Source organism: Gymnogyps californianus, chromosome 11, assembly GCF_018139145.2.
Source record: "Gymnogyps californianus isolate 813 chromosome 11, ASM1813914v2, whole genome shotgun sequence".
In the NCBI taxonomy this organism is placed as follows: Eukaryota; Metazoa; Chordata; class Aves; order Accipitriformes; family Cathartidae; genus Gymnogyps; species Gymnogyps californianus.
The window spans coordinates 10113148-10121907 of record NC_059481.1 but is presented as its reverse complement, the minus strand read 5'-3'; positions in this window follow the sequence as shown (position 1 = coordinate 10121907).

Genomic DNA, 8760 nt, shown 5'->3' with positions numbered 1-8760 from the left:
AGCACCTTCAAGATGACTCATACTGCATACCATGTGTTTCTGGATGTGAGGAGGATTCAATCCACTTTTATACTAACTTTTATCACATCCAGGAATGCATAAATACTACACTTAATGTACACGCTATTATTCTGTACATACCCTTTGTATATATATCTGTAATAGCAAATTAAATGTGCCTAGGACTGTTTTCTGGCAATAAAGCCAACTGCCAGAGGAAGACCTGAAAGAAAGGTTGAGTGAAAAACTTTTTTACCCTCCAGAAGAGCATGGACATGTTCAAACACTTCCTAGTAGGTATGGTCATCAGGAGTGTATTAGTTGTTGTAGATCAAGAGCATGGAGATTGTTCCATCATTTTATCAATATGTATGAGTTCCCACACCCAAGAATGTTCCCTTACTCTAATTTACCAGTACAGATACAGCATCTGTTTCTACAGTCACCTTAGAGTGAGGGCCCAGGCATACCTGCTCATATAAATACATAGATATAGTACTAAGACCGTGAAAAAGAATATAAATACCTCATAAGGAAAAACAGGTTAGTACATAATTTCACCGAGTTGGGCTCAAACAGACCAAGGTGGTCAGAAAAGCACAATCATAGATTAGTTATGCCCATTTTTTCTCCTATAAACGTTTAAGCATTCTATTTTCATTGTTACTTACTTTCTAATGAAAACTCCAGGCACCCAGGCTTACCAGTGTGATTTCATTAGTAGAACTTCATTCATTAGTAGTATTTCAACTCATAGTCATTGCTGGTAAAAGGTAAGATAAGCAAAGTCAAATGTGGGCACTGTCAGTATATTTGCAGCTGCTCTTCTCACCATGGGCACAGTGTTCTGAGAAGAACAGAAAGAGAATAGGAGTGTGTTTGTTGGGAAGGAAGTGTACGAGGGCAGAGGAGGATGAAGTGTCTGCTGGTTTTTGCTCTAAATGCCAAACCAAAGCTTTAACCACTGGCTGTCACTGAGAATCCTATGATAGCTTTCACAAGAACAGTTCAATGCATTTCACTTAGTTGTCACTTTTTTCAAAAACACTGTTGTGCAATGGCATTGGTGTGGAATAGACGTTGAATTTCACCATAGAGATAGCTACATTTCAGTGGTGGGTGAAGTGATCCCAGCAGACTTTGCAAAGCACTTTGGGATTCTTACAGATGAAAGGTGCTATATAAATGTCAGGTATTGTTATACACCACTTAGGAAGGAGAAATGTTTCCATTTATTCCTCTGGATTTACTGTTGAACATTTAGAGATAATCGTCATTGCTGATAATAACAGTAAGAATAGCATCTTGAATGCTGCAGACTGTGTAGATTGCTCTGTATTCTGCTTGTCTCTAACAGGAGGTCGCATACTGATAAGAAGGAGGAATTTTTTGACAATGCAGTTATGGAGAACTAGCTATTTTTCATATTATATGGTCAAAGTGCAACTGTCAGAGTTATTTACATGGCTGCATCGTTTACAGCCGAGGATTATTGAAAAGATTCAGCAAAAAGGTAAGCTGCTTTCATGATATTCAAAACAGCATAGTACAACAGCTTCCTGTAGTAGGGCCATTTGTTTTCCTGTATTACCTCTCTATATTTGTCTAAGTTCTACTCATTCATTTTATTAATAGATTTTATTCAAATGCATGACAGATGTTTCTAATAATGCTTGCCCAAGCACTAGTTAGAATTTGTTAGAGAGATTCCACTGTTTATCCTAACATGAGTGCCTTTGGGTTTTGGTGTTTTGTTTGGGGCTCGGGGAGGGGGGGCACTCTTTTTTTTAGCATAACAGAGTTCCGAACGTAGTCCAGTATTGATTTTAATAGGACTGTAAAAAGCAGACTATTTTTGCCAGGTAGATGAGTAATTTCAGCTATGCTCTAACAAATGAAATGGTCTTTATAATACTGGAAAACAATCCTGCCCCAGCAATTCTCTCAACTGAGTAACACCTGAATATAAAGACCCTCACATTCCCCCTTCGTCTTCTGCTTCCCAAGTCTCTCCTCTCAGATTTCTGCCTTCCAGTTGGGGTATCTCATTAACCTGCAGGCTCTATCCCTGCCTCATTATCTTCTCCTGAACAGCTGAGAGAGGCAGAAGCCAGGCTGTATTAACCCACTGATTGCTGCTGACCAAGCGATGCCCCTGAGCCCTTTTGGAAGCAGCTTTGGCTGAATAAAAGCTACTGGAGGATGTGGTCCGGGACTGAATGCTGGATAAGAAAATAGGAGTAATCTACTGCGGGGATTCCTTTCGTCAAAACCTTGGCAAAACCTTTGTGTGCAAGGGAGCTGAATCTATCTCTAAGGAAGTCATGCAAGCTTCCCTCTTATTCCCAGTGTCTTTTAGTACAGAAGCTGTAAAAGCATTAAAATGTACAGAACTACCTCCTCCCCTCCCTGCTAGCCAGCAAGGGCACTTTCCTGAAATCCAGAAAGATTACCCCCAGGAAAAAGGGCTAAATGCTTAAGAAAACGTAATGTTGCTGAGATTCATTTTATAGTCCCATCCCCCTTGCAAGAATGCCGCCTGTGAGCTCAGTGCAATGGGTACTGTACCCAACACCTGCAGGATTGTGGTTATGGCTGTATGTATCCTATGCAAATTCCCAGAAATTCCCAGTCTTCCTAGAGTATTGACATTTACATCTACCTACAGCAGCTCTGTTCAGAATTACCATAAAAGATCAGAGTGCAGCTTGGAGGTCAGTGTAATCATAATTTGGCCGTGCTGGTATATTTACTCTTGCTAATAGAGTTTACTTCTTTTTATTTTTCCTTATTGCTGCTTTTACCTTGTTCTCTCCCTGTGGAAGTTTAACCACTGCCTGTCATGGGAGGAAGAAAAAACTCAAAATTCTGAGAAGAGTGTGATAGATTTGTCCCACATACGAGGAACAAAAGAAACAGCCAAATAGCAGAAACACAGACGAGCACCTATAGATTTAGGCATTGTAAAAAAGTGAAGTAACACAGGGTGCTACATGTTTCTTACATGGGCTAAACAGTTAACACCAACAATATCTGCTTAACAGGGAAGGCAATTTTTAATGAAAAATCTAGAATGAAACCAATGAAGTACTCATGCAGTTAGTCAGAGATGTGGCTTAAGACATGAGGGAAGACATTTCTGAAATCTGCTACAAAAAAATTTAAAGCTAAAGGTTTACCCCAAGAGTATCATAAATTCTCCTCATGCACAGGGTTAGCACAGCAGCAACCAAAAGCATGAAATGTCTTTCAAATCTCAACTCTTCTCAAGTGACATAATATTCTTAAGTATTTAGTTGAAGACACATGTTCATCATATGATAGATGGTGGATCCACCTAACTCTTCCCAGAGATTTCTTTATGGTAACCACCAAAGAACCTCTGTAATTTAATCACTAGCCACTACAACTGGCTGACTCGCCTGTTAATTGCTCAGACAATACCCAAATTGTCAGACGAAAAGACCACCCAGTGATTCATTGGGCTGTCACTCCACATAACTAAAGCAACAAATATAGGAAACAGTGCCTGGAATGAATCTTCGCTTGTGATGTCTTCTCTGATGTTTTTCTCAGTATACAATCCATTAAAATTGTTCATCAACTTCTTTAAAAGCTTGAAAACTTATTGCTGCAAATCTCAAATTCCTAAGGAGCAGTTATACTCCAAGGTGATTCTCCAAAAATATCTCTACGGAAAGCCGTGTTTGGTAGTTGTCAGAGTTTCTGTATCATATTGCTCAGGTAGTTTTGTCGATTCAGCCTAACAAGTTTGGGCAGGGATAACAAAAATGTACCAAGCTTTTTATTATATAATTTTGGTTGTGTATTTTACTTACAAAATGCCATGACCACCCACACAGCCCTTACTATATCCTTACAAAACTTCTCCGAGGTAGGGCCTTGCAAGCATTTCCATTCCACAGACAAAATACTAACACACAGAAAGTTATTTTAAGTTTCCAAGAGCTTTTTAAATATGTATTCTTTACAGGTCATGAATAACCAGCACTAATATGAACTCTGTTTGAATTTAAATGTATTTTTGGTTGCAAGGCACAGAACTCTCCCATAACTACATCGAGTGTACTATCAGTGTGATAGAGGAAAGGTGAAAAGATATTTTTTTTACTTAAGCAGTGGCATAATTTTGAAAATATCAGAAAAAAACCCATGTGGATTTGGGAGACCTTGAAGCAGCTTTCTGACAAATATCTGCTCACTGGAATGGAATCTAAGATTGATTTAGTGGATGCTATGAAGTGGAGAGTAAAAACCACCAAATCTCCAAACATACCCTATAAGCAGTTACAATATATTTGCTCTAGGCATGTATTTATCTGGAAGAGATTTAAGAAGGGAAGTGCTTTTTCCATTAGCACTGTCCGATGTAGCAGCTGTAGCATTGTACTCAACGGTATGCAGGAGAGACAAAAGCTGGCTATCCCAGTGTTTTGATGGCACAAGTATGCTGTTGCTGCTCTTTTCTCACCATGATTAAGTCTACTTTTACTGTTGTCACAAATTTTATCAGCCACAAATTCATACTTTCGCTTTCTTAGTCCTTTACCTGAAGCACTAGATAAGCAGGAGGAATGCTATCACTCCAGGACATGTATCACGGCATCTGTAACAGCTTTTTGGTCACAGCCTTATTAGGCATTAGGAGCCTGTTTGGTCACAGATCATCCACTGAGTGCAGCTTGAAGCTGTAATGAACCCTCCAGTGTGGAATTCCGTTCTCTGAAGATCATCTGCCTGACTACAAATGGCCGGATGATATACTGGGGCAAGGGTTTCTACTTCATACCACATAACGAAGGCATCAGAGGGATATTGGTTCTTGTTTCTCTCCCAGCTTCTGCACAAGGCTAGAACAGACCTGTCCAAATCTGCAGCTGTGGCAGCTGGATGAGGATGGTTAGGTGCCACAGTCTGCCCACTTTCCCAGTTACCTTAGCTGATGCCATGCTCAGTGTGGATTAAACCTCCACCACATGCATCCCTAGACAGGATCCTACGGAATGAGAAATACTGTCCGTTGCATATTTAATCTTTGTTACTTCAGCTGCTACTGGTTAAGAAGCATGGAGGGAGTTAGTGCTGATCTACTTTGTATGACAGCTTACTAAAACACTACCATTTGCCTCCAGCATTTAAACAGTATTTCTTAGTTCAGGGAACTACTGTCATTATGCTTTTTTGTGCTAGTTTTTTCCTCTGTGCACAGTGATGTGTGTAACACCTGCTTTTATCTCCCAGGGCCTGGAGATGATCCCACAAAGCCTCCCTGAGGCTTCAGCTGATGCTGCAGAGACTGAGGCTGCCAGAAAGCTTTGATTCTGGGTCTCAGTTTTGTTGCTTCTCTTTCAAAACCTCTCTCTACTTCTTAGCCAAAGTAAATGTCAGAGTGCAGACAATTCCATGCTATGCCAAGCTAAAGATATTTGGACTTTCAAAATGTTTTTTTCCAGGATAATTCATAATATTTTTTATAAAGCACTGTGATTAGTAGAGCCCATAGCACAAAATCCTGCACTGTGTATCCCACTACCTTTCTTTGTCCTTCCTCTTTGTATCATCGACAAGGATGCCCACAGTCAACAGCTTTCCTGCCCAAGCACCTGCTAGCTGCTTCTCATTCTGCCAGGAAATAAATGTGGGGACTACCCCAGTAAATCTTAACATTTTTGAACTTTCAGAAACACCTTGCGTGTCCTGAAACCTAGCACAGTAGAAAAAATACTAGCAATTTAATTTACAGAAAGAAAATACGTCATAATGTACAAAACCCCAAATAGTGGCATCTGTATTCATACAGACAGATATGACACAATGCCTTTTAAACACTGATATTATGAAGTTACAGGCTTCTTTAAAGGTATATATAACTAAGCTGATATCCATCTTTAAAGTAATCATGCTTTCAGTTCATTCTCAACAATAATATTCTTAAACATGGTGTTTCAGAATACACTCAAGAAAACGCTGGAGTGAATTTCAAGGCTTGAGTGCTGCTGCCATCTACATGGCAGGAAGACTATAAACCAAAACAAACAACAAAAATATGTATATTGCATTTACTGGGCAGAGCTGTAAGTCTGTTTGCCGGTGTGATTATAGAAAAGAAAGTTCTGAAACTGAACAGAATCTTTTATTACCCTGAGTTTCTGTGTGGAAAATTCATAATGATTTAGAGTACAATTTCCCCAGGTCTTTATTATCAAGAAGTTTATACAGTATTTAGATAAAACTTGAAAATAAGTAAGGAAAATATTATTATTTTAGTAGTGCTGGATATTCTTAATATTTTTCTGCTGAGTATTAAGCTTTCAAATGCTAAAAAAAAAAAAAAGAAAATCTCCCAGTTGCTGCAAAAATGGAGGGAGCAATGTACTTAATGAAACGACATATACTACTTACTCCAGTGATGCTATTTTTCACAGCTATCTTATTGAGAGTATTGCCAGAGGAAGAAAAACAGCTTTTATCCCTATGTTTGCAAGACACAATGTAAATTCAGGCTGCACAACTCTATCTTATCAAGCTAAGGTTTCTAGAAATATGTGAAAGAAAAAAATAAGTGCAATTAAATTTGTACTGTGTAAGAATTTTATTAAATGCACAGTCCGCTCTAAAAAACTCTGCAGATGTTTGTTAAGTTTCATAATGTTTAATATTGTTTAGCAAGCTGCACTGCTTTACCTTGACAGCTATATTTGTACTTACCCATCACACCATACCCAGGACACTCAGATTCATCAGAAGACGGGGAAGGTAGTCTTTATGTGACGTGCCTCTGTCCTGCAGCACAGCTCTCGGACACACTTTAGACTTTCCAGCAGGTGTCATTCAAGAAACAAACTTCCCGTGGTCCCCAATAAGACAATCCTGGGTTATTGTGTGAATTTTATGTTGCATCCAAGTTCAGTTTTACTTCTTCAAAAATAAGATTGATGAATTTTCATTCAGGGATCTATGAATTTAAATTATAACCCAACTCAAACTCTACTAATAATTCTAAGAGCTTTGCCTAGCACTTCAGACTGCATAACTTATGAGGAAGGAAAAAGGGGAAGACCAGCCCTTGAAATTCCTCTGCATCCTTTTCTCATGCAAGAAGAATGGCATGAGAAATTCAGCAGAAATATCCATTGCGAGAAGCAGGACTTTGTCTTCACAGATCCCCCATCAGGAATGTGCATGCAATGCTATTCAGCATTGGCACAACGACTTCAAGACTTCTGCTGGAGCTCACTGTCCTAGTCTGCCTTCAGAGAACATGCTCTTTCAAAAGGAGTAAAAACCTGGAGAGAGGTAATGCTGCTTATTGCACCTCGCCCATTCTTTTCTGAACTTTCAACACTTCAGCTCAGTTAGAATGGCAAAATCATTTCCCTTGCTAGATTTCTGCTCTTGTCTGGAGCTTGTAGCCCTGTTACATAGGGGCTTTGTTAAAGTGCCTCTTTTTTTAAAGAAACACTGAATCTCATATGTGTATTCCAAGTTCCATGCCAATTTGCTTTCAGAACTTCTTTCATTGGATTGGGGAAGAGCATTGCTCAACAAAGTACAACCCAAAAATGGAAGCAGTTGATTTCAATGGTCAAATTTAAAATATGTAAATAGCACAAGAGATTTCAAAATATAATGTTTGGATTTGGAGCCATAAATGAACAGTTCAAAGTTTAGGGATGTTTCCAGGCAGGAATCTAGGTCAATGACCATTCAGCAAGTATGAATCATTTGGAAAACTCAAAATCCCTCCAATCAGAGAGATGTCAATGAGTTTTGGTTTAGGCTTATACTAAAGGACCAGTAACTTCCTTTTTAATTTTTTTTAAATAATACAATGAATTATGCACATAATGTAAAAAATGCCTATAGGATTTGAAAGCTGAAAATCTATTTTCAGGACAGACCCCCACATATAGCACCCTAAAACTCCAATTTCGTGCTGAGATAATGCTGATGTATGTGTGGGTTGTCCCCCACTTACATAGTATCTCTGCCTTCTTCCCACCCTGGCTTGCTTGTTCCGCCTCTGCTCTTTGCACTGAGGCCAGTGCTTGTCTTGACATGGCCTGGTCATACAACCACTAGTGCAAACATAAGTGAGGAGACATAGAAGCATACGGCTGAAGTGGGGAGAAATTGCCCTGACTATGAAACCACAACCTGAGCCATACAGTTTATTGGACCCTGTGACTTCTGGGGGGGGAAAAAAAAAAAAAAAAAAAAAAAAAGACAAAAAAAAAAAGACCTTGCTCCTTAAGCAGTTTAGGTATTCATGAATTTTTTACTCCATATCTAAAATTTAGACAACTACTCTAAAATATTAGCATATTAGTCCTTTTGGCAGGATTCCTTCAGTGTAACACAATAGAAAAATATATTCTTAATTGCCTTGCAACTTCGTTGTAAAATCAATCTCCAGAAGCATGAATACAGTAGTACATCAGACTGCATTAGTATAGATATGTTTCTTCAGTTATGGCTTACAAGAAACAATTGCAGGAGGTTAATATGTATTTTTGTATACAGCTCTAAAATTGTCGCTTTGATGCAAAAGGATTGTTCTAAGCAAGAGTTCATCTTGAGCCTATACTGTAAAGATGGTTGTTTGAAAGACATCCAGACCGCATGGGAAATATATTTGCTTTACTGGGAAATAAATGTACCTAATAAAAAAAGTTCCTGCCTTACCTTACTGATGCTGTAATTATAATTAGCACAAAGCACGCATAAGCATGTGCCAAA